The sequence below is a fragment of the Onychostruthus taczanowskii genome, unplaced genomic scaffold (assembly GCF_017590055.1).
Source record: "Onychostruthus taczanowskii isolate IOZ18803 unplaced genomic scaffold, ASM1759005v1 scaffold67, whole genome shotgun sequence".
In the NCBI taxonomy this organism is placed as follows: Eukaryota; Metazoa; Chordata; class Aves; order Passeriformes; family Passeridae; genus Onychostruthus; species Onychostruthus taczanowskii.
Genome location: NW_024504455.1, coordinates 1,626,050 through 1,650,784, shown reverse-complemented (window position 1 = coordinate 1,650,784; position 24,735 = coordinate 1,626,050). Strand labels below are relative to the sequence as shown.

At 38.6% G+C, this 24,735-nt stretch overlaps 1 long non-coding RNA gene across 1 annotated transcript; it reads right to left on the bottom strand.

Annotated features, from left to right (window-relative positions):
• Positions 1 to 9,858: 9,858 nt before the first annotated feature.
• Positions 9,859 to 23,235, bottom strand: LOC121344679. Its single transcript, XR_005953864.1, has 3 exons — positions 23,131 to 23,235; positions 21,980 to 22,041; positions 9,859 to 9,990 (listed from the first exon to the last, which is right to left on the bottom strand). It is a non-coding gene; the product is annotated as an uncharacterized LOC121344679 (long non-coding RNA).
• Between the last annotated feature and the right edge of the window lie 1,500 nt (positions 23,236 to 24,735).

Here is a 24,735-nt window from a genome sequence, read left to right as displayed (position 1 = left end):
AGAGGTTTTACAGCATAACTCAAAGGTCTCCTAATGCACTGTGTCGCCCTGAAAATGCAAGCAGATGAGGAAATGCAGGATGTGGAAGAGTAAAAGGCAGGATGCAATAAAAACAAATGATAATGAAGTGTGAAAAGTTACTTTAAATAAGTCATGTAAAGCTAAGCTATAGCCATTTCAAATCAATACTTACATAATAATTATGTGAAAATCCAGACAAATGGATTAACTAGACAGCATAAAAAAACTCAGCTTTGAGCAGCAACAAAGCTGAACTTGTAATTATGAAACAACTGCACACCAATCCCGTAATGAAAAAATGCATGGAGATGGAAAAGGGTAGAAAAGCAAAATGCAAATGCATTTGAGCTGCAAGTTTTCCCCATAAAGTCTGAATCGTTTGTTAAATATGCAATAAAAAGGTGACAGTCCAAGCACTGAATTTACCTTTCTGTAAACAAAAATCTATAGAAGCCATAAAAGAAAAGCTTCACCAGCGTTAATGCCAGTTTTTAGAGAAAAGCAACATTTATGTGCAGGAGTGAGTATTGCTACCTTGAAAGAGCTTGCCAAATTTTAGCTTTAGGATGGGGCATTTACAGTAGAAATCCATGAATCCTGTAAAACCAGACTGTATTATGGAGACACTGGCAGACCTCCAATAAGGTGCATAATGATAAGTTTGATCAGTTTGGTTTTCTTCTTGCAGGTCACAAAGAATGTTCAGAAATTTTTTGTGAGATCAAAAAAAAAAAAGACAACCAAGAAATGAAATTATTTATTCTCATGTATTTCAACTCACTGACTTTTTTTTTTTTTTTTTTTTTCTCCAGAAGAAAGTGCAATGCAGGGTTGGACAAAAAATAGGCAGACACATTTTAAAATAAATATGACAGTACTTCTAATACTAGGGATCAACATCCAGTCTGGGGAATGCACTTGGAGAGCACATGGGCAAAATTCTGTAATCTGGCTGAGCTGGATTGGAAGAATTCCCTTGTCTTTGCAGAGCCAGGCTTGCACACTGACAGCAAAATGGGTGTCTATTTTTGCCAGCTAAAAAACAGAGAGAAACACTCATGGCCAACTGCAATTTTAAACAGCAGAATGCAAACACGCTGAAAAGTCTGTGTTCACAACATGTGAGAACTCCTTAACAGGTTCATTCCCACAGGGAACTTTTTTGCATTTAACTGTTTATTTTATTTTGGGGGTTTTTTTCCCCTCAGTAAAGAATACCTGAGATTCTGCAAATGATTGAGGTACTTCTGTATTTTCAGGTAATTTGCTGGTTTTTTCTCAAATCACCTCACCTCCTCCCTGGTAGTCAAAGTTTTCTCTTCTTTCTCCTCTTCTATCCTATGGAACTGGTACCATGACTTCTGTCCACATCCAAGGAAGCACCAGGGGATAAAATAAGATTGGGAAAAGGCCATAAAATGGAATTGTCTTAGAACCCTTAACTTCACATTCAGCATCAAAGCATGAAATAATTTCATACTAATAATGCACATATTACATTCAATTATTGCTCATTATGGCAAGGTGGGTATTTGATTGCACACTGTACATATGGTTACTAATTCCCAACTAAATGCTACCACCCAAGAGGAAAATCAGATTTCAGAAAGTTCCAAAGACTTGTTCCCAGTTCTGGTGCCTACATGGAGACAAAGATTTCCTGTTTGCTTCAAAAGCTGCTTCCTCCAGGACTTTGGGGAGAGCTTGGGAACTGAAGACAGCATCATATGCAATAATTAGCTATAATTAGCTATATAATAGCTATACAATTAGCTATTAGCTATATAATAATTAGCTGTTAGCTATATGGGCTCAGAACTTGTCAGGGAACACAGGTGCTTCAGAAGTTCCTCACGTGGCCCCACCTCGTACCAACATTTCTCAGCCTCCAACCGCAATACAGCAAAAATACACCAGAAAAGCCAAAGTGGCCCCTAATTAGAGCCCCCCAAAGCATCCTTTTCCCCCAGCTGCAGCCAGCTGGGTGCAGAACACGTTCTCAGCAGTCACACCTGTGCTGCTGGATGAGCTCAGCTTCTGTGAAACGTCCCCATCCTCCTGACCCATCACCCCAGCTCACCCTGTGCGTGCTGAGAAGCTCTCAAGTCTTCCAGTGTTTTCTTCTTGATTGTAATGAGTTAATTACTTTGCCAGAAAGCACGAGGTAGCTTTTTTTATTAATCTCCTCAGCCACTTGGGCAATGAAGAATTGCAGTTTCTGCAGAAGGCTAACTAACATTATCTAAATATTATTCTTTCTAATTATTAGACAACACATGCAATAAATAATTATAGCTCATTAGTATTCTCCCAACCCAATTGACCATAGCAGGACAGTCTGTTAACCTGGGGTCAAACAGCCTTTATCCATTAAATGAGATATTTTATGATATTTTAGACTTTCCTTCCTAGTCCTGCAGCCAGCTGCAGCTCTGTAGTGAAGGATGGAGCTCCTTAACTTTTCTAACTCGCCAAAGAGGGTTGGAAATGCAAACATTTCTTGTTCTGAGCTGGAGATGTGCTGTCTATGTCAGTAGAATGTAATACAAAGATGTCTTGTCCTCCTGAGCATGAAAAAAAGCTTTTCCCACCCCAGTATCAGATTTGGTTTATCTGAACAAAATTTTCAATCTTTAAGACATCACCAGGGTTATTTTTCATGAGACAGACAGTTCATGACTGAAATGTTGGCTTTAACATTTGCTTAAGGAAATTCCCTCATTTCTTTGAGCTATCATCAAAACCTGGAAGAATGTGTGAGTTACTTTTTTTATACCAGAAATGAAGAAAGCCTCTGTCGTTTGTGTTACCAAACTATAAAGTTGCTGGAAAAGGTTTACCAGCATTGAAATGAGTCATCTCTCTAGAGATTTTAATGAGAGAAATTAGCCAGTGAGTACTCAGTCAGTCATTTCCTTGGGATGCATCAGCTTTGGAATTGGGAAGTAGCAGAAGGATTAAAAGAAAGAAGTAACAACTAATTTGTACAGTATGGAGGGGAAATTTATTACACAGAGTTTCAGGATTTTCCTAAATGAATGCAAGGTTCTAGCTCAAAAGGCAGCTGTAGAAAATGCATAGAAAAAAAAAGAACCATAATAAAATAAAACCAAAAAAAGTCCCCAAACTATTGAAAAAGCTGGAGACAATTAGCAGAAAATAGTCCCCATTCAGTTCCTAAAATGAACTTACACTAGTGGCAATGCCAAGCTGCAAAACTAAAAATCCAAAACCCACTGGAATCAAAGTGCATTTCTTGAGAAAAGAGGACACTCATCAAAAGTGACATAAAATTAGGCCTTTACATGAAATGAAAAAAAAAAAAAAGGAGATACTTTGCAGTGGATCTGTGGAAAGAAACTCAGGGACTTGTCAGAAGTGAGGAGGGGAAGGTTTTGCTGAAAGCCAAGCTGTGCAAACCCAGTGTGCTCTGCTGGGTTTATGGATGTGCTCCCTTTAGTGGGACTTTGTTTTAAATAATACTTTGCTTTAAGATGGCAGCCGAGTGTATTATTGCTGTTGCCCAGGAGAGAACAAAAACTGCAGCATTTCCAGAAGAACCCCTGAGATATAAATCACAGGAAGTGGAAGGAGGAACAGAACCTCCATCTCTGTTTAAGGATGGAGAACCTTGCAAACACCTCCAACAAAGTGCAAAAGCCTGAGCTCTGTGACCCAGAGAAGGCAGAAAAAAGGGTCAGATCTTTTATATGATGGGTCCTGATTGTTGGGTTGGTTGGGAGTGTTTGTTTGCTTGTTTGGGTGGGTTTTTTAAATTTTTGTTTCTGGGGGTTTTTTAGGTTTCTAATTTATTTTTAAAATTAAAATCCAAGTTATCACCTACTTCTAAGGAATTTACTTTTATATCAATTTCAGACATATTCATGCTAGGCCTCCTGCTCTTTAGTTTTCCTTAAGAATACTTCAAAAGATTCTTGTGAGCTCTAGAATAATAAAGACAGCATTTTCTGTTATTTTATACAGTCTCAAATGTTTTGTCTAGAATTAAATAACCAAGCCATGCTGATTTTGGAAAGTTTTTTGTTGTTGTTGTTGTTTTTTGGTTTTTTGGGGTTTTTTTTATTAAGCAATCTGTGCTGGGTTTGTCAGATAAGCAAATATATTTATATGCCTTCCACATATGTTGTCTGATTTCATGTTAGCCTTTTTGCAAAGGAGGTAAATAGATTTCTTGGAGACTTTAGGAGTTTAAGCTTATGACCTCCCAGCTTTTACAGGAGAAAACAAAAAATTGCTCACTAAAATGTTAGGCAGGGCACTCCATTTTTAAAGGATGTTATTATTTGAGTTGGAGTTGTAATGGAGCTAAGCCACACCTACTTAGAGAACAGGGCCAAGCATTGCTCTTGCTTACAGCAGTTTAAATCCTTGGAGGCCTTTATTACTAAGAAAATTGAGTAAGATTTCAGTAAAATCAATTTTTAAAAGCACCAGGAGCTTGCTGTTGACCTCAGCTACAGCAATCTGCGCGGCTTTGCTAAAACCTGCTCTCTCTCCCTTAAATCTGACTGACGCCACTGATGAATTGTGCTGTAAAATTTACTGTTTCAATCCCTTTAACGCACAGAAGCTGCTGCTTGTTTCTGGTACCATGTGAGATGGAAGGGAGAGGTTTTCCCAAACTGACTGCAGGAATAGAGAATTCTCTTCTCTCTGGTACCACTTCTCAGCTCTTTTAGCACTTAGATTAACCAAAGCAGCCTCAGAGATGGAGGGGACAGCAGCCTGAAATGTGGCACTGGAGCAAAGTGCCCTCACCAAGACCTGCACAGAGCTGGCAAGCCTGTACCTGCTATTCCCCTTGTTTCATATGCAGTGATCTGGTGCTTTGGAGTTTTATTTCGTAACTTTTATTTATCATCATTATTATTCCTGTAAAATAGGATCTTTGACAATGCTTGTAGCACCTGGAATACTGCAGGAATTCAAGCAAGAGCTATTTTTTCACACCTTCAGACTTTCCTACTTCTGTGCACATTCAGAAGCTTTCAGACTTTTTACCTGACACAGCCTGAAATAAATCTGGGATTCCTGGCTTGGTAATGAGGTAATATTATTTCCATTTTCAGTTTTGGGGGTTTTTTTCAGCTTTTTCCTCCATGAAGGATTGCCCTCGGTGGCACATCAGTCACCTCACCCCACCAGACCGAGCAGTAATCCTGAATGTGCAATATTTAAATATTATCTTACCCAATGAACACCTATCAATAATGCATATCCAAACTGCCACAGCAGTTTCACTTTTTAACATGTCTCTGTTTGCCATCAAATCACCATGTGCACTTTGACCTTGCGCACTTGACACATTTTAACAGACAGAAGGAGCAGAACCATCAGTTCTTGCTGGCACCATCTGGGGTTCTTTTACAGATACTTTCTCCCTGGCTGCCTAAAGCTCAATTCAGCTTTGGTTTTTTTGCTTTTTTTCTTTGCTTTTTTCCCCCCCCACACACCATCTCACTGATCTTTGCTTGGCCTCAGGTTTCTTCCCAACATCACCTTCCAAGCCCTTACCTTTGTCACACATTCCAGTGCTGCCCTAAAGCTCAGGAGAGATTTTTTTTCCCCCCTTGCTATTCTCATTCTGCTTGAAGTGCATGGCAATTACAACAGGATATGAACTATCCTACACTGTTATAGATGTGTTCAATTTTCTCTCTTTTAGTAGTAGTCTTTTCCCATCACTTTGGCCTGACAAACGTGACATTCACACATTGATTGTATATGTCTGCTTTACACAGCATAGCTAATGACTTTCCCTTACCCTGACTTGAATTCCAGATTAGTTTTCCTACTGCTGAGCATCCCATTCTGTCAATAATTGCAGGACAATTATCTCATTTGTCCTTTTTTTTTTTTTCTCCAAATGCAGAACAATTTCGTGGATCTTAGAGAATGTGATGCAATAAATGTAAGGTTTTAAACTAATTCTTCATTCTGGAGACTCTCCTCACTGTGTCTATCAGCCTGCAGACACCCCAATGACTTCTGCATATTCTCAGAAGGGAATTCAGCTTGCCTTCTGCATTGCCAAATACTCAGTTTCCTCTGAAAGTTTTTATGTGGTGCTGTGACAAAGGTGTTACAAGATTTGAGGCTTAATCTTAAAAGCCAGGACAGAAAATAAGATTTCTGTCATAAAGCCTCGCCACTGTTTCACCTGATTCCTCCATCACTTGCCTTAATGCAAAAAATACTTTATAAATCATGCTGTTTTCTAGAGGCAGAGGCCAATCATATCACAGAAGATTTTCCTTTTATCTCTGGGGGATCTCAGACATCATCTCCTTTCAAGGTGTTATTTTGGGCAATGAATCATGGATACCATTTACTACCTTACACAGCTCTTCATTTCAGACTTTCAATCTTGAGTGTAAATATCAAGTCTCACTTGAACTCCCCTGGCCACTTCTGTTTTGATTTTTTTAAATTAATTTTTTATAGGCTCTGAAATAAAAAAAAAAAAAGAAAAAAGAAAATACTGGTATTACTGAACTATGGATATATCAGATATCCTCAAAAGATGGGAGGGAAAGATTTCTTTCCTGATTTTTCATCTCCTCTTCCTTCCATGTGCTGAAAATTATCCTAAATTATCCTTCCCACTAAAGAATTCTGTAAGGCCCTGAAAATTAAGAGATGCAAAGTTATCTTTGATCTGTGTCTCATTGCTGGGCCTTATCCACCTTAGCCTGAACAGACAATCCAATGTAGGAAAATAAAGTCTTCAAATTATTATTTTTATTTTTTTGACAGCAAATCAGAACAACTGTAACTAAATAATATGTAGTTCAAGTCTGTATCAAGAAATATAATATTTAAAGGGTTCCCTAAAGCAACATAGGATGTCAAATTCAAGGCAGGTGATGTAAAATTTGATGCCAGGACTGTGACTTTGGTGTTTCAAACTCAGGAGGCACAATGGTAGTTTTGGCTGCTGGTTTCTGCATTTCAGAAACCTTGTGGGTTTGCTTAATATATTTTCCAGTACTTCTTTCCAGTCCATTCTTTGTGCATTCAAATCAAAGTATATTAATACTGAGAAAGTATAAATCCTCTCCACCCCCTCTCCTGCAGCACTCACAGAATCATTAAGGTTGGAAAGTACCTTTAACATCACCAAGTCCAATTATTAAAAAAAAAAAATAAACCCAGTGAAAGACTAAGGCAACTTCAATTTACCAGGCATTTTTTTTTTTTTTACTTTGTGGTTAATAGAAAAATAAGTTTAATGACAACGTGACAGATGGTTTTCTTTGTGTAACAGAAAATAGGGGATAAAGAGATTTGACTGAGAGCAATCAGGACTCTTGTCTCTCAACATGTATTTTGGGAACTGTAGGCTTTTTGGTTTAAGGTAACCATTTAAATATTGAGGACAGAACTCTGAAGCCATTTCGTGGGTCAGGAAGATGAACATGACTCCATCAGATGCAAGGAATTTGTTACAAATCCACTACTGAAGTTAAGAGCACATTGGAAGGAGGAAGGTTTAAAATAGATCTCCCAAGAAATATGAGTGTATTTCATATTTATCTCCAGTGGAGGTTGCAGAGTGACACAAACATCTCTGTGTTGTTTTTGTGTCTCACTCAGTTTTATTGCAGATCAATCACAGAATACTCTCCATGCATAAATATATTCCTGCCAGTGCTTGAAATATAGATTTTTCCATTATAATTTTTCAATTCCTTTTTTTTGTGCTACCTTTGCATCGTCCTGGTCCTTTTCACTTCACTCTCAGAATTAAATTGGTGCCTTTAGGAGTTCCTGATTTCACAGGAAGAAATAACGGCCTTTCATAACCTTTTTATCATTTCACCACACCTCCCCATCAACACATCCTTACAGGTACAAACATGAATATAAACAGCACATATAATCTTACCCTTTTTTCCTTTTCTTTTTGGATTTTTTATTTTTGCATTCTAGCAGTGTCTGGAAATACCAGCCAAGAGCAATGTCCTTTAAAGCTCTATGAGAATACAGTCCTGAGCCATAAAGTCCTTGGTATTAACCCAGTAAGATATGCAAGGAATTCAAGAGAAACCAAACCTAATACAGATAGAAAAACAAAAAACATAAAACATAAACCTAAGCCAGATAGAAACTGGATCAGGAAAAATCCCTTCTCTGCTTTTCAGCCCAAAAAATTTACTGGGTCTTTCACCCTGACTGAGAACAACCCAAAGCAGATGAAACACTTGCTCATCTCAGAAGCTCAAGGTAGGAACATTTCAATGGAAAGAAAAATGCCAAGACAGACAATATGAAAAGAGAAAATAGTGCTTTGATTATAGCTCAGAAGAAAGGAATGAGGCCCAAAGCTTTGGTAGTTATCTATAGCAGGGTCCCACGAGGTTCTGCAGTTGAGCAGGGAGGACATGGGGGGATGGCCTTGCTCACTCTGTGGTGTGAAACACCTTTCAGCCAAAGAAGCCAAAGAAATTCTGGTTGGAAATTGCACTATTTCTTGGTAAGATGTCAGTATTCTAAGTGGGACAACGAGGGGGAGAAACCAGCTTGATAAACTTTTACTGCTTACCACGAACTGATGCTTGGTACTGGCAAACAACATTTGCAGCAATTGTCAGAATTGAAAATCTACCTGCAGAAGTAGATTTGCAAGAAATTAATACAGAACTGCTTGTTCCTGTGCTATTATTCAATCCAATCTAGTGCTTCTTTTACTTATTACTGAATGTTTTCTGGAAATCATGAGCCCTCATCCAATATCTTGTTTAAAGCTCACATTGGGTGGACCTGGTTTTCTGCAAAATCACACCAGTTGCAAGCTGAACACCACAAGAGAAGGTGGTGAATAATAAACCAAACACTGCAAAGTTAAAACCTTCACCACATTATACATGGGATTTTTATTTTACTGTAGAATTTGAGCTGTTAGGCACTTGGAAAACATGGCTTAGAAAAAATTTTTAACAGAATTGTTCTGAATAAGAGCTCTCACTGGAAAAAATTAAACTCCAGGAAAAACTTGGTCAGAGAAAAGGGGAAGCAAAAATGAGGGAAGAGAAATGGAATAGCAAAGTGAAACAACGTCAGGGTGGGATTGTTTCTGTCAGTGCTCCTCCATCTTCCTTGTTCACTTCCCAGTGGTTCTCTCCAGCTCTCATTCCTGCATGAGAAGCTGTAACAGAAATAACCAAATTTTAGCAAATCTGGAGAAAACTAGTGTCATAGAGAAATAGTTTATCCTGGAAGAATTAGCAGATGTACTTTTAATGGTGAAACGTGGGCACTCAGGGAGAATTCCCAGCTACAGCAAAAAGGACTGGAATTTCAGCCACTCACCACAATTCAAAGCCATCAGGAAGCCAGGTAACTCTGAGGAAGCAGCTCTGGTCTGCTGACACCCTTTTTTTTGGTGAAGTAGACACCTGTATCTCTATCTGATTGGCACCAGTGAATATCAACCAACACAGCAAAGGTGATATCCAAAAAATCTGTCCTTCATTCCATCCTCTGCCCCTCCAGTCCTACCAGCTGGTGCGCAGATGTGTCTGACCCTGTGCTTCTCTGCAGGGCTCTGGGCACACAGCTGAGGGATGTCCCCCAGCCCCAAGCACGTGAGATGCTCCTCACAGGAGTCACTCCTCTGGCCTTTGAGCTGGCAGGAGCTTTGAGCCCATCCCGAGCGTGTCAGTGCTTAAAACCAAATCCTGCGTCTGCGCTTGTGCAGATTTGGCCATGGAGAGGTCAAATCTTCCTCAGGCTGCTGCTTCAGACACTCCTTTAATGGGCAGCTTGGACAACGGGGTGCAGACAACCTGAGACTGCACAGCTCTGCTGAATGAATGCCATCCTGAGTCAATGCCTCCACTGTTTACCTTGAGAAGATGAAAATCAGATTAAACTCCTGAGGTTTTTTTGGCAGGTGGAACGATCTTCCCCACAAGGAACGGGCACGGTGGGTTTGAACCTGTATTCCTGAAATACAACAAAGGTGCTCAATTAATTTGGAGAAGTCACTATCAATTTCTAAACTTCCATTGAGATACCATAAATAATGCTTTGCAAGCTTATTAATTTAATAGCTCTGATATTCATTCTGTTTCATCATGTGTTTGCCAGGCTTTTATTCATTTTGATTTGTTTTTTCCTCCTCAAATGTTATTTTAAATAGCTCTCATGAAATAGCTGCATAATAAGTGTACCCTTTTGTTCTTCTTCAAGGAAGCTCAGCAAAAGCATAACAAATAATAAAGCTGATAAAAGGGTACATGAAATGCATACCAAAATTCAGGGTTTTTTTCTGATGCAAGCACCATTTAACTTCAAGCTAAGACATCTCTCATCTTTGAGAAGCTGTTGGGCAATGGATGGAAGCCAGAGCCAAGCAGTGGTTTTACCCTCCTCATTTTACCCTCCTGACTGTAAGTGTGCAATATAATAATGTGTTATTTGGCCATCCAGCTCGGAGAGGTAAGAGGGCCCTTTCATGGCTTTCAGCTTTTTTGGGTGAGCAAGAATTAAAATGAGTTGTTAACAAGAAAACAGGATACATAATGATCAAGGCAGAATCTAAAATAAGTTATGACATTTATGCTCACACACTTATATTTTGGTGAGTGAATGTGACTGAACAAGGCAATTATTTCTAATTAGGAGGGGCTAGGGTCATTCCATTAATTATGTCCATCACAGCTAGTTAACAATATTGATTAACAAGATAAGAAGCAGAATAAGCCATTCATCCCTGAATGGGGTTGTTATAGATTTTCTAGTGAATTCCTACAATGTATTTCAAAAGGAAAATTGCAGAATTGGAGGTGCCATAATTCCAACAAAGCCTGATTTCAAACAGGCTCTTCTGAAAAACATTCCTGAAACAATCTGCTTTTGTTAATATGGAATAATTATGGAGCTAAATAAACATACGAGAGCATTCCATAAGTGTGCCTGACACACACAGGGAAAACACTCTTTGATCCTTGAAGCAGAAAAAATTTCAGGCCCAAACTTTGCAGGGCTGAAGACAAAGACAAATTAAAATCTGATTGACTGCAAGTGATTAAGAAGAATGCAGATCTGCCACAAGAAGTCTTGGACTAACTTGGAAGTGGTTGCCTAAGAATGGCTGGGTGCAATCCCTGGTTTAACTCAAGAACTGTCAGTGGAATCAAATTATGAAATATTTTGTCTGTGAGATGTTGTGCAAGAGAAATACAGACGTATATTCACACTCACAGACCCACTTGCTCCTCCTTCACATTTTCCAATAAAATTCTCAATCTGTAAGATGTCCTACTATTTTCAAAATAAAAATCAGGTTTCCCCTGCTTTTTTTTTTTTCCTTTTCTTTTTTTCGTTTGTTTTATGTGCATGTGTACTTTGGGGATTTTTTTTTTCCTTCTGCATCCTGTCACAACACAGTGATTGATCCCCAAGTTTGGTGGCAGGCGACCAAGTGGGTATCAAACATCCGTGGTGCTTCTGAAGCGCCGGTGCCAAACTGCAAATTGGAAACGCTCTCCTGGTTGCTCCACCAACAAAAGAGATCCTTGATGTGCAATTCCACCCCTCATCCCTCTCAGGCAGCTGAGAGGAGACAGGAGCAGCAGCAGAGCATGTGCCTGATTGTTGGCATGTCAGACAGACATTATTAAAAACAGTGGGGGCAAGAAGAAAGATGAGAGGAAGGCTTTTGCTGCTTTGTTCTCATGCCTGAAAGCTTATTTGGGAAGAAAGGAGTTCCTGGATGCACTGACATAGATATAAGGACTTGATGCAATGAAGGCATCCAAACTTTCTCTGTGTATTTTGGATAATGACATTTTCAGATATTTTCCGTTTAATATTAAAAGAACACATACGCTAAAGTAATCTGATTTAGAAACCTTTGTTCTTATATCTTAATATCATATATGTTTTCATATCTCCAGCCAAGCAACTATCCCAGAATTAACACAAAAGCAAACTTATTTTGACCCTTTGTTTATAAAATACAAGTTCTTGGTCATGTCCAAGATCTTCTCATACTCACTGCTTCAGAAAAAGGAATGCAAAGAATAATACTTTTTAGAACATAAAGCAATCACCAATTGTTAACAATAATATTTAAATTGTTCTCTAAATGAAAACATTTAAGAAGCATTTAGCTACAGTGCTCGCAGCAAAATTAAAACTATGGTTGGGTGGATAATAACTACTGTCCTCATTCAGCAAAGAATTAAACCCTCTCACACCACCTGCTCCAGACCAGAGATATTATAGAGCAAATACTGAGGGGGAAAAAAAACCCTTTCTACTGGAAATACACAACTTTTTTTTTTTCCTTTTTCCCCCCCCCCATAATGTTTGTTTTGGTAGGCAGATTATTTAGGAAATTTTAACACTAGAACAATGTGTTTTACATGTAAATGTAAAATAACAAATCGTGCGACTGAGAAAGATATGCAAAGCACTTTACATGGACTGTCAGAACTTTGATAAAGAATTCAGAACTGACTTTTTTCAAACCTTGATACTGTGGTGTTCCAGGAAATGCTGCAAGTCAAAGTCTGCCAGTGGGCTCCCCAGCATTCTTATTCCTTACTAATAATGGAAATTTATCTCAAAAAAAAAAAAAAAAAAAAAAAAAAAAAAAAAAAAAAAAAAAAAAAAAAAAAAAAAAAAAAAAAAAAAAAAAAAAAAAACAAAAAAAAAAACCAAAAAAACAAACAAAAAAAACCAAAAAAACAGTAAAATACCAACTATCATCAACATCTTGGGCAGTTGTCAGCACTTCACCAGTGAAATGGCATTTCTTTAACATCAGTACTTTTGATGATGATGCAGATAGTTTCCAAATGACCTGAGAAGGTTCCAGAAGAGCTACTCCCTAGAGATGCTGCATGATAAAGGCAACTGAACAAACGAAAGCATGACTAAACTGAACTACAAACCTCAGGATGTGGATATTTTGAGAATCAGCTGTACTGGAATAAAATGTTTCATGTTTCTATACGAAACACAAATTGGCTTGACAATTAAAACATAAAAGGTAGCAACAGGGATGATTTCAAGATTACAGGAAGTTTAAAAGACACCATCCCAGATCTCCTTGAGGACAATGATGATGGTATCAAAAGGCTGTAGTTCAAAGGCTTTTGGTTCATACCAAAAAGCAGTTTCACCATGCAGAACTGTGATCAGGGAAATGGCAACCTCTGTGGTGACTCCTTGTGAGCATCAGATGAGAAGTGAAGATTCTGGGTGCAGATGACAGAGGGGAAACTTTGCCAGAATGCTGGGAACTTCTGGAATAATTCTAGGAGTTAATGGTGAAACTTGATTAAACTATGCTGTTGTTTATAGATCCTCATGCTTTCAACATTACAAAGCACAAAGTAAAACCTTTTTCTCTCATTAAGCACAGAATACACAATTTCTAACCACTTTTCTTGAATGCCACAAGATATAAACTACAGTGTAACCACATTGTTCTTAAATTTGCAGTAAATACCCCCTTCTTTGAATTTCCTGGGGCTGAATACTCCAGTATGTCTTCTGTGGTTAAAATCTGTAATGTGCTCTCCTTTTTATTCACTTATTTCTCTCCCTTTGAATCTTTCTCCTCTAAACCTCTGCATTTTTACAGCTGCCAAGTCCTTCATATTTCTGTCAATAGAAAGAAGTTTTGAACAGAATCAAGTATAATTCCATCAAGCTTTTTATTGTTATCACTATTTATTGAAGAGCAGCAGACTTTGTAAGATACTTTTTTTTAAAAAAACATTATATTCCAGCTCTATGGCACAAATATTTCTATTTCAGCTCGCATTGCAGCTGTCTTGAAAAACGTCAGTGGAATTTCATCCTTGAGATCTGTTCAACAAGGACCATGAGTTGTGGCTCAGCATGTACCTCAGCATCCAAAAAACCACCATTTGTGCCTTCAGTTTGATTTGCAGATATTACAGAGCCCACTAACTGCAAGGTCTGGAAGCTTTGTAGGACCAGTCCATTCCTGTACCAACAGGAAAAGTACAACCCTAAGCTCCTATGAGGAATGAGAAGCAAAAAATAAAAAGGACACATTAAATAAATTCTGTACCATGTCAGCCCCACTACCTGCCTCATGATACTTCTTCACAGATTAAGTAATAAGCATCTGCTTATCTGCAGTTGCCAGGCTCTTCAGTTTCCAGTTATCAGGTCCTCTGCTTCTTCTGCCTCTCCTTGATGCTCCTGCCGTGTCCCTCCCGTGCTTCTTTGCAGCCGTGGCATTTCCCAGACAGCACAGGCAGGTAGCAAACCACCAACTGCACTTATTCCGATCTGCTGCTCCCTACAGCAGCAATTCTGAGCAGCTCTAACCTCCATGTAATCAGGCAGAGTTGTCACATTTATCCTGACTTGCTGACGAACTGCTTGGCCATTTAATTCCCTGTCCCATCTGATTGCAATAAAGATCTTTGTTAGGTGGAGGAGTTGCAATGACAGAGCTTGGCAGTCCCAATTCACTGTTACTGCAATGCCCAACTCCTCGGCAGGCTGCGAGGTGAGAATGTGCGTGGCTGGAGAAAGAGCCAGCAGAGTGAGGTGACAAAGCTGCACGGCTCGCCTTGCACGGATCCCAGACTTCCTCAGGAAGGCCATCAGGGCTCCCAGCTTCTCCCGAGCTCCAGGAAAAGCAGGAGCTGCTTGCCAAGCCTTGCAGAGGCTGCCCCAGCTTTAAAGGATGTGACAGTGAGCAGCCAGGTGATGGAGGCTGATTCACACTCTGAAATATGAACCCGGGGTGCTGTGCCAGGCCTGTTCCAAGGCCGCACCTCACTTGGGGTCTCCTCTTTCCTCTGCATCTCCCCCAAGGGAAAAAAGGAATTCTCATGTTCTGAAATGTGGCCAGAAACTTGGGCATCTTCTGTTGATATCTGATGATAACCAGGGATATGTTACTTTGTGTTCAATGAAGTCAGGATTCACTCTTGAAATTGGAGCCTTGGGCCCACAACTCTCTAGTGCATCTGAGGCAATTCCCATCATCTGCAGCTGGAGTTATCACAATTTTATACTGGGATACAGACATTGTCTGTCAGACACAGCAGCCAGGTGTAGAAGATCCATATGGCTTGTCCTCCTAAGCCTTTTCAAGGAGGTGAAATCTCAGATAAACCAAGAGTCCCTAAGGAAACCGAGGGACATCAGCAACACGACAGAACGCGGCGTTCCACCATGGGGAACTGCGAGGACTTTTTAAAAATGGATGGGTCAGGAACGAAATTAAACCAGACAAAAAGCATAAGCATAAGCTCCAAAATGCCCCCAAGGCTCGTGCCTTGCCCCTTGCCAAGCACCTGCCACCAGGACTGAAAAGCCCTGAGTGACAATGACCCTCGTTTGCCTTTCTGCACCTTGGGATAGATCAGACAGAGCAGCCAAATAAAGTCCTGATCCAACAGGGGCATTTAGTCACTCAAATGCACATTTTCCCTGACCTCAAGGTGATTATGCTCCTTCCACCATGGCTCAAAATTACATTAGCAGCTGCCAAGAGAGAAATTAGAAAGCGCATATGCTTAGGAGATCTATAGATAATTATGTCACACATTTTACATGTTGCACCTAGAGTCTGCCAGAGAGCCACCACATCTGTTATTAGCTCTGACTTCACACCATGCAGAGCAGGAACTGAGTAGCCAAGGAACTTCCTTGTCCTAAAATGTTCTTAACCCAAATAATACCAAGAAGGAAGACTGTGAAGGATCAAAATGTCAGTTCTGAGACAGAGAAATCAAACACTTTTTATGTGTACAACTCCACTTTTTTTTTTTTTAAGCAAATCTGAAAAATGTCATGTCTGCTTTGTGCAACTGCAAGGTTTGTTCCTCACAGAACCACAGTGATACCTTGCAAAAGTTCTGCATTCTCCTTAGCTAATTTTCAAATTTTCATAAATAAAAGTGGAAGCTTACTACACATCTGGAAATACGATCATGAGTTTCCAGACTTTTTCCCAGCCATAATTTTTTTTTAATATAAATTTACATCAAGAATTTAAACTTGTAAAAACACAAAAAACCACTTGGAATTCTTGAGGAAAGTATGATAAACAGTGAATTTTGATAATCTGTGTGGTTCAGTCATAAAAGCACCAGCCATGTGAGATGCAAACACTGTCTGCAGTGGTGCCCTTTGCTCTGTGAATGCAAATGAGCCCATTTGCAAAGGTTATCACAATATTATTTAATTACTCTTTCTGATACCACAGAAACCCTATCACACACCAGTCATACAGCTTAGAATAATGATGATCTAACACCTCTGGTGAAGGGTTCACAGGGCAGCAAGTTTAAGTCACCCAGGGCTGGTCAATAACTGATTTCAGATTTACAATTTGTGCCCACGTGACACTTTGGTCAGAAGAACTGATGAGCTGTGAATTCCCGCAGTAACAATGCTTTCTGTTCTGTGATAATCAATTTAAAAGTAACTTTTAATTACACAATAAGGTCTTGGGTGAAGGTCTGCAAAGCCTCAGGCAGATCCAGGTAACTGTAAGCCCTGCCACAGGTGGTAGGGATTTGGCAGGTGTGATTTAAAATAAACTTGTATAACAATATATTTATTGTGAACATAAATGAACTCTCACTAGAACAGTGAAGTTCAAGAGACACTTGCTCAGAGAACCAGAGGAAGGAAAAAAGGGGAAATTAAATAATGGGCGCAGGAAGAGGAGTGAGACTGTGACTAATACAGTGAATAATCTGAAATGATTCTCAGAGAAAGATTTCAAAACTTCTTCTTGAGCAGGCAGTACCATCAATACCCCTAAATTATAAATTTGAATCTCTGCCTGTCTTTTCTCTTTTGTAACTCCTGTTGCCTGCAGTGAATCAGGTGTGGACAGTTCCTGCTGCCCTGAGTGGAATTACTCTTTGATGAGATTTCTTTTCCACAGACTGAATTTAAGAAGCTTGCATTTACAAATAAATCCAAGAATAGGCATGTAATTCCTCATGGGACATTACAGAGTATGATTTTTTCAAACCACTGGGTATATAAGAGGGAAGGAAAAAAAAAAAAAGGCAGCAATGTTCCTATTGCTTCATTATTCCTGCTAGAAATAATCTTTCCCAGCACTGATTCCATCCCCTGTGCCAGATTTAACAGGGGAGGCAGAACACAGTAAGTTTCTTTTAGAGCTGGTTCAAGCAGCCAAAATCAACTACATAAACAAACCAAACATGTAAAGTAGGTAAGAGAATGAAAATCACCCTAATTCTTCTTGGAGAGATAAAATCTTTTTCTTTGTGTGAGAACAGAACTTGTTTTGTCATTTGTTTTTCATTAGTACTAAAACAACATGAAATTTTAAATTACCATTGCACACAGTTACAGCCAATCTGGGACTCTTAGTCTGGATGATGCCTTTACTTCAGAAATAAGAAATAATTAGGGAGATATAATTCCATACATACTGAAAGCACTGTTTTTGTTGGTAAATTCACATTTCTCCCCATCTGCTTTTGTGAAAAAATAATAATTTCATGATCTGGGCATAATAGACATTGTGATAGAATTTTCTCCTGTCTGAAAAACTTGAAGTCTTGGCAAATATTGACACTCATCACCATCTTGCATGTTTTTACTGGAAAGAAGGACAGTAAACCGTTTATGTGACTATGATGGGGGGAAAGAAATCAATTCTAAAACTGGATGCGATCTGAACTTGAAAACAAAAAGATGTGACAGGGAAACAGCTCTATACAGTTAGCAAAAATCCCTTAATTTCTGATAATGAATAATATGTTTTGTTGTTTGGGTTTTTTTTTTTCTTCTTTCTAAAGGAATCAAAGGAAAACTTATTTTAGGGAGCTTATCTTGAACTTCAGTGGAGTTCCAGAAGTTCAGTCTTCTTGTCTGTTTACTCCACCAAGGAAATGTTTTCCACTTAAGCAGCACATTCATCTAATTAAATTAAATTAATCCATTCTGTATCCCTAAGGTAGAAAGCAGCCACATTTTCATTTATTTATGTGTTATTTTCCCTAGATTCTGAAACTAGTGGCAAAAAAAAAAAAAGAATTGCAGTGGAATTAATTTTGAAGATGCATCTGATTTATATTACTCCTTGCAGCAAAACTATCCATGGTTAAAACTGCTTCCCTGATACCTCCCATCTGCAAGTGAAAGTGACTACAATTTTTTCCTCTTGGAGGGAAAATGTTTCCAGCAATCTCTCACTTTCACATAATAGGGTTATATAAAAAAAAAGAATTGGAACTGTCATGAATACTTCCCTTTAGAGGACTCTCACCAAGTTCTGGACATGTTCATGTTTCCCTGCCTAAAAGCTCATAATATGCTATAAATAAATTAATACTGGTGAGGATTTTCTGTTCCTTCTAGAAAAGAGACAAAATATGTGTTGAGTTACACTCTGAAGCTGAGTTAACATTGTGCCAATTATAATTGCTACTGCTCTGACGTGGATAAATGTGGTTTATTAGGATGTCTTGCTGCTTTTCTCCATATCATTTAGATAATGCTCCCATCTCCTCAGTTTCCTCTCTTGTCACACATTGCCTGTAGAAAAGTGTGAAGCCAATCCAGATGTCAGATCACCCTCAGATCATAACAAAAAAAAAAAAAAAAAAAAAAAAAATCAAAATACAGTTAAAAGTGTAGAGCTGCTCTTTTTGTGATTTCTAGCCAAGAGCAGTTTGAACAAAAAGGAGAAAACCTCTTTGTGCATTGCTGTTTGTGGGTCTCTGAGAAAGCACTACCACTCTTAGGTTTCAACTAATTCAGAATTAACTGTGTAAAATAACAGGGCTCGAATTCTCTGCTACATCAGTCCCACCTTTAAATTCAAGTACAATTGATCTGATCCTCCTAAAATCATCACCACTTTTTGGTGCTGCAATTTATTACCCTTGGGCTGAAGCCATACAATGGAGAGCTTTGTTGGAAAGAGCTTGCTGCATGGGTAAAAAGTTACCTTTTGCTCAGGGTAAAACAGATCAGTGAAACCTGAATTGGACCAATGGCTCTGGGCATGGATTGGAAACTCAAGGACTGTCAGGATCTATGTAAAATTCTTGCAGAATGAAGAAAAACTTGCCATTAACTCACAAGTGTTTTCACTTTGGGTATATCATGTATCTTCCTCCTCAGCTATAAACAACGGGGTTGCAGCCACATTATAATTCATGCGCAAAATATTTGCATTTTTCCATAAATGTGTTTCAAATTTCATCCCCTGCACTTCAGTCTGGAGGGTATCTGTATTCTCTAGATCTCATTAGAAATTGAAAATATGCACATTTTCATTTTTATCCAACCAAGCTGTTTGTCCGTACCAATATTAATGCTCAGATCTGCTCGAGTGATTTGTCAATTTGCATCAAACCCAATATTTGTAGTTCATTTGTTTTTTTAAGGAATAGGATTGGGGTTTTGCCAAATGCTTCTTGAAAGATATTTTTTGTAAATTGCCAATATTATTTTTCAAGCCCCTAAATGGTTCCACAGTAGTCCTTATCTGATGAACAAGTGAAAATACTCCTTACATGTAATTAAATATTACATACTTCCAGTACTTTCCATGGAAAAAACCCAACTTTGTCTGAAAATACAGTGGTTCAGTCACATCCTCACTTCCAGCCAACTTTCCTCTCAACATGAGCACTGATCACAGTTCACTTCAAACACTCTGAAACAGGAACCAACAGCAAAAATATACCTTCAGATCCCACTGGAGTTAACAACAGCTTACAGCACTGTGAAAGTTAAGAAAACTTTCAGTTTGAGACAAAGAATGCTCGATTTTTCTGGCATTTCCAAATGTGGCTTTTGATGTCGATGATTTGGTTACTGACAGCGATGCTTTTGCATCTGTAAGTTAAAAAAATAGCCTTGCTTTTAGAGAAATAACAGAGAAAGCCAATATCATTATATTTGCTAAATTTGTCTGGTGTAGTTATTAGTCACTGCTAAAAAAGCAGCCATTGCACTGTAAACTGACAGGTACAACACAGAAATGGAATTGCATTTTTGTCCAGTAGGTCCGGTGGACGTTTATGAAATCTTTGAAAAATTGTGGTTTGTTTTTTCTCTAATGCAGACAAATAGAATCTATTCAATAATTTCCTGATTCGCAGCTGCACCTCACAGACATTACCTCGTGTCACTGCTGAGCTGGGAGAGCATTGGCAAAAACTTTCTCTTATCAACTCCCTTGTTCAGGTGCCAAAGACAGAAACAAATGAAATTCCTTTAATTTCACTGGAGCATAACTCCAGTGCCTGCTGGAAAGAGCCACAGCAGCAGTTTAAGAGGTGTGAACATTAAACAAAGATGCCAAATCCATTTTGTTCTGTTGACAAGAAATAAATTAGAAAGGAGAGTCCAGAGGTGTGAACTGGTACAGTTTGTGCTTCAGTGACATTTTTTTTTCTGTTAGATGCTGTATGTTAATAGTAAATATTTTAGATTTTTCATCAAAATCTCTCTACAAATCCCTTCAGCTATAAAAACCAAAGGAATGGGAATTTATACAGTTAAAAAACAAAAGTTTTTTAAGGTGGGTTCAGCCTTTTTTACTCAGATTACTCAGCCTTTAAAAACCCAAGAGGAACAGGTGATTGTTCATTTACAAGAATTTGCAGGATCAGGACTTTTTTGATAAACAAAGCTTATTCAAAACTCTTTCTTAGATACATTTGCAACATCAAAATTACACTACAAGAGTAGAAGAGGATCCTGATTTGCTTTATTGATTTAAAAAAGTGGCTGTAAGTGAACATGGACATCCTTAAGTCATGCCATAAGTGCTTTCATTTACTTTATGTGCTCTTGTACTCTCAGAAAACAAATGCATTTTACCTGATTAAAGTAAAAAAGGGCATCCAACCTATTCAGTGGTGAGCAGATTCCCTCCTTCACTAAACTGCACAAAAGGCCAAGACAGGAAGTTTGTTTTTCTTCCCTTCAGTTTGATTTTACACTCACAAGTCTATCTCTGAAGACAGAAGTTTAGTTAAATAAAAGCTGAGACTTTTCCTCTTAACAAGTAAACTCAGAAATGTGGCTTTAAATGGGTGTGTGGGGTGTGAATTCCCACTAAATGTGTATCCCAGGAGTGGCAGCAGGTGCAATTCTTGTGTCTTTCTAAATGTCTTTGGAGGCAGAATAGCAGAAATGACTGAATTTTGGCATTTCTAGAAAGCTGCCCTCACCCTGCACAGATAAATTTGTTTCCAGAAGCACCACAAGCTTCAGCACCTTTCAGTGATGAAGTTTCATCACCTTCTGCTGAAGAATATTTCCAAAACAGAGGAAAGGGGAAGGCAAAGGGCATGTCAGTTTAGGTTCTTCGTCCCAAATCTAAACTAGGAAAGGCTTTCACACTCGTTGATGGGGTTTAATGAACAATAATTTCAGTTCACAAACCCTTTCCAGTGGTTTATGAACATGTCTATGAATTGTTGACTTTGGGCACTGTCCAGGATGATGCCCAGCTCAAACACAGTGGGATGTGGTTGGTGATGGTGCTCACTGCTCACCACCACAGACCACCCCAGCCTGATGCAAGGACAGACTCACTGCCACAAGCACTTCTGTGCTGTGTCTCTTCTCCTGGAGCAGTCTCCAGCATCATTTTGCTCCTTACAGAAGAAGAGAGTTTGAAGACAATACCCAAACACACTCCCCTGGTATGCAAAGGCTTCTTTACATTGGGTAAAGCAACCTTGAAATGACCCAAATTCACAATTACACCATTTCAAGAGTGCTGTACATTGCCAGAGCTCACCAGTATAAAAGTGGGGTGCAGTGAAGCCCCAGAATTCTTTAGTATTATGGCTTTACATTTCATGTTCTTTCAATTTTTGAAATACAGCACATGTTATTATAGCTAGTTATATCTGCATATTACAAGCAATTACTGGGCAAAGTGCTTTTCTTTGTCAATGTCACTGGCAAAACTTACATTATCTTCAGAGCAAACAAGCTGAGATCAGATCTCTGTGTGCACTGTGAAAGTGAGGCGTGCTGCAAAAAAAGGGAGATGGAAACGGCATTAATTTCAAACACGTGCTGCTAAAAAAGAGAAGCACGGCTCCAAGGCTCGTACTAATATAATAAAACCTGACTTCCCTTCAAAGACCATATAGAAAACTTTTCATTTCAACTCACAGCATAAATATTTGGTAAGAAACTCAACTGAGGGCTTATTGTCATGTTACTGAAACATGCAGTTTTTCACTCTCTATGGTTTATGTATTTAAGGTATAAATTATAACTTTCAGGGATATATTTGAATCATAAAGAGCAAAGATGACTTTATAGCCATTTCATTGGTTTAAAAACAGTGCTTCACTCAGGTTTATAGCCCGTTAAGACAGTGTGTTTTTCCTTGTATGCTCCCCTCCTGTGCAGTACTAATTTAATTTCAACACTATGGTTTGAACACCACACATACAATTAGTTTCTATCAGGAATGAAAGCTCTTTCACTCAAGGTCAAATTATAAAAGTCTGCCTAGCAGGATGAACTGATCATTTCAGATCAAGTAAAATGAGTCAAAGCTCTATTTTCAGATTTTTTTTTCCCTAATTCGCTTGAGCCAATCTAAAAATTTTATAACTTAAAAAAAACCCTTTTTTTTAAAGTTAATGTTATTCCTCCACATATACTGAAATTCATTTTTAGCCAAATAACAGCAGCTATCTACATAGCTAATTAGAAAATATACTGAAGCATTGGTTTAGAACTTCACCAATGAGCTCTCAGCTCAGGAAAATTAAATAGTAGTGATATAACTAGTGTAACATAAAGCACTCTAAGAGACTATTGAAGGGCTTTGGGAATTTGTTTAAATGTCCACAGAGCAAAAGTTCAGGCAAGCCCATACCTGTGGTGACAGGGGACCTCTCTGGTTCCATTTGTCACTCAATTAGAGGAGGGAGCTTTCCATGAAATACTCTCATTTCTTTATTTAGAAATCATAGACCTCATAAATCACCCCTGTGGCTCTAGAAAACAGTCAGTTGTGTTTACATCACCCTCCAGTGTTTAAATCTTCCTCAGTGAGCTGTGTGTCATCTCTGCCTTCAATATTTGTCATATATCACAGCTTACCTGTGGCTTGGCAGGATGCAAGGCAGGATCACTCTGTCTTCCTCCTGATACTTGTAATTAAGTCATCTTAAAGAAGACTCTTTAACCTTGATTCTGTCTTCCTGAAGAAGAAGAGTACATGAATAAGACACAAATTATGCTGGATAAATCCACTGCTTCAACGGATTTGAAGACAGAAGTCAAATCTTTACAAAGCCAGCAGGTGCAGTTCAGAAAATCAGGCAGGTTTGTTCTGGTCTTTAATAAACAAAGCAGATTCAGAGGTAAATGTGAGTCCAAAGAGCCAAGACAAAGCTGAGACAGATACAAGCTGGGACTTTACTGAGTAAAGTTAAAGTTATTTAGCACTGTGAAGTAGAAGATATTTTAGGAGTGTATAAAAGGAGAAGGAAAGAACAGCAAGGGGGAAAAAACCCAGTTGTATCAAAAGTCTGCCTCTGCAGAACTCCCTTGGAAAGGCACCCACCCAGCCCTGGATGTGTTTCTGCTTTAAAGGAAAGCTATGTAAACAAAGTAAAAGTCTCTCCAAACCCAGGAAACAAGAGATATTATCCAACACCCATCCCTAGAAAACATGCTCCTCCTAGGGGTAAAGGAGAGAGCACGTTGTGCTGCATAGAACAGGTTTGAATCATTTCCAGTGGATAGGAGAGAACAGAGCATTTTTCAGTCCACTCCTCAAGTTCCCAGCAGCTTTGGCTGAAGGAGACCCAGCTGGGAACTACTGAAGGACATCTGAAAAAAAAGGATGATGCATGGATAGAGCTGAGCTCACTGAGACAGAGGCTTGCCTGCACCTCTGGTTATATTTTAGACCATACAGTAATTCTGACTGTTGTTATTTAACTCAGAATATTATTATTTACATCAAACAGTACCTTTGACACAGAGAAAAAAATCTGAAGATTCTTTCATTTCTGTCACAGCAAAGTCAGCTCTGTCCATGCTTTGTTATCCATATTTTGAAAACCATATCAGTTGCCTAAATAAACAAGATAAAGTTGATGTACTAAATCTCCAAGCAATGAAGGCCCTGATTAGATGTGGTTTAAAGACACACTTGCCATAATTGGAACTGAAGATCTATTTTGGGGTAAATTTTTAGTTCTGCAGCCAAAGAAATGTTATGTTCAAGTCTAAACATGCAAATAAAAGCAGCTTGGGATTAGGCAGCATGGAATGCAGACACTTGTCAGTGAATCACTAAGTGATGAAAATGCTTAGCACCTCTGGGTATAAAAATTCAATTTTTGTCCCCATTACTCATGTGATGGTGCTCTTTCTTATGCTGCCTCACGTCAGAGGTGTAGAGCTGTGGTTTCATGGATTTGGGAGAAAGACTGATGAACAACTTTAAGCCAGCAGAAGAATCCCCTCCTGCTTGTTCTTTCCTGCTGGGCTGACAGTTACCTCCTCAGCAAACTGAATCAGCAAATGCATCTGTTCTTTTGCAATATTTGATCTATTCTTTTTTCTTTTAAAAAGGAGGAAGGGAAAGCAAATGATGAAAAGCAAAAGTAAACACTATCAATTAAAAATTGTTCCCAGAAAAAGATGTTTAGCCTCATTTCAGGGTGAGAATTCCCAGTTTTACAAATTAGTATT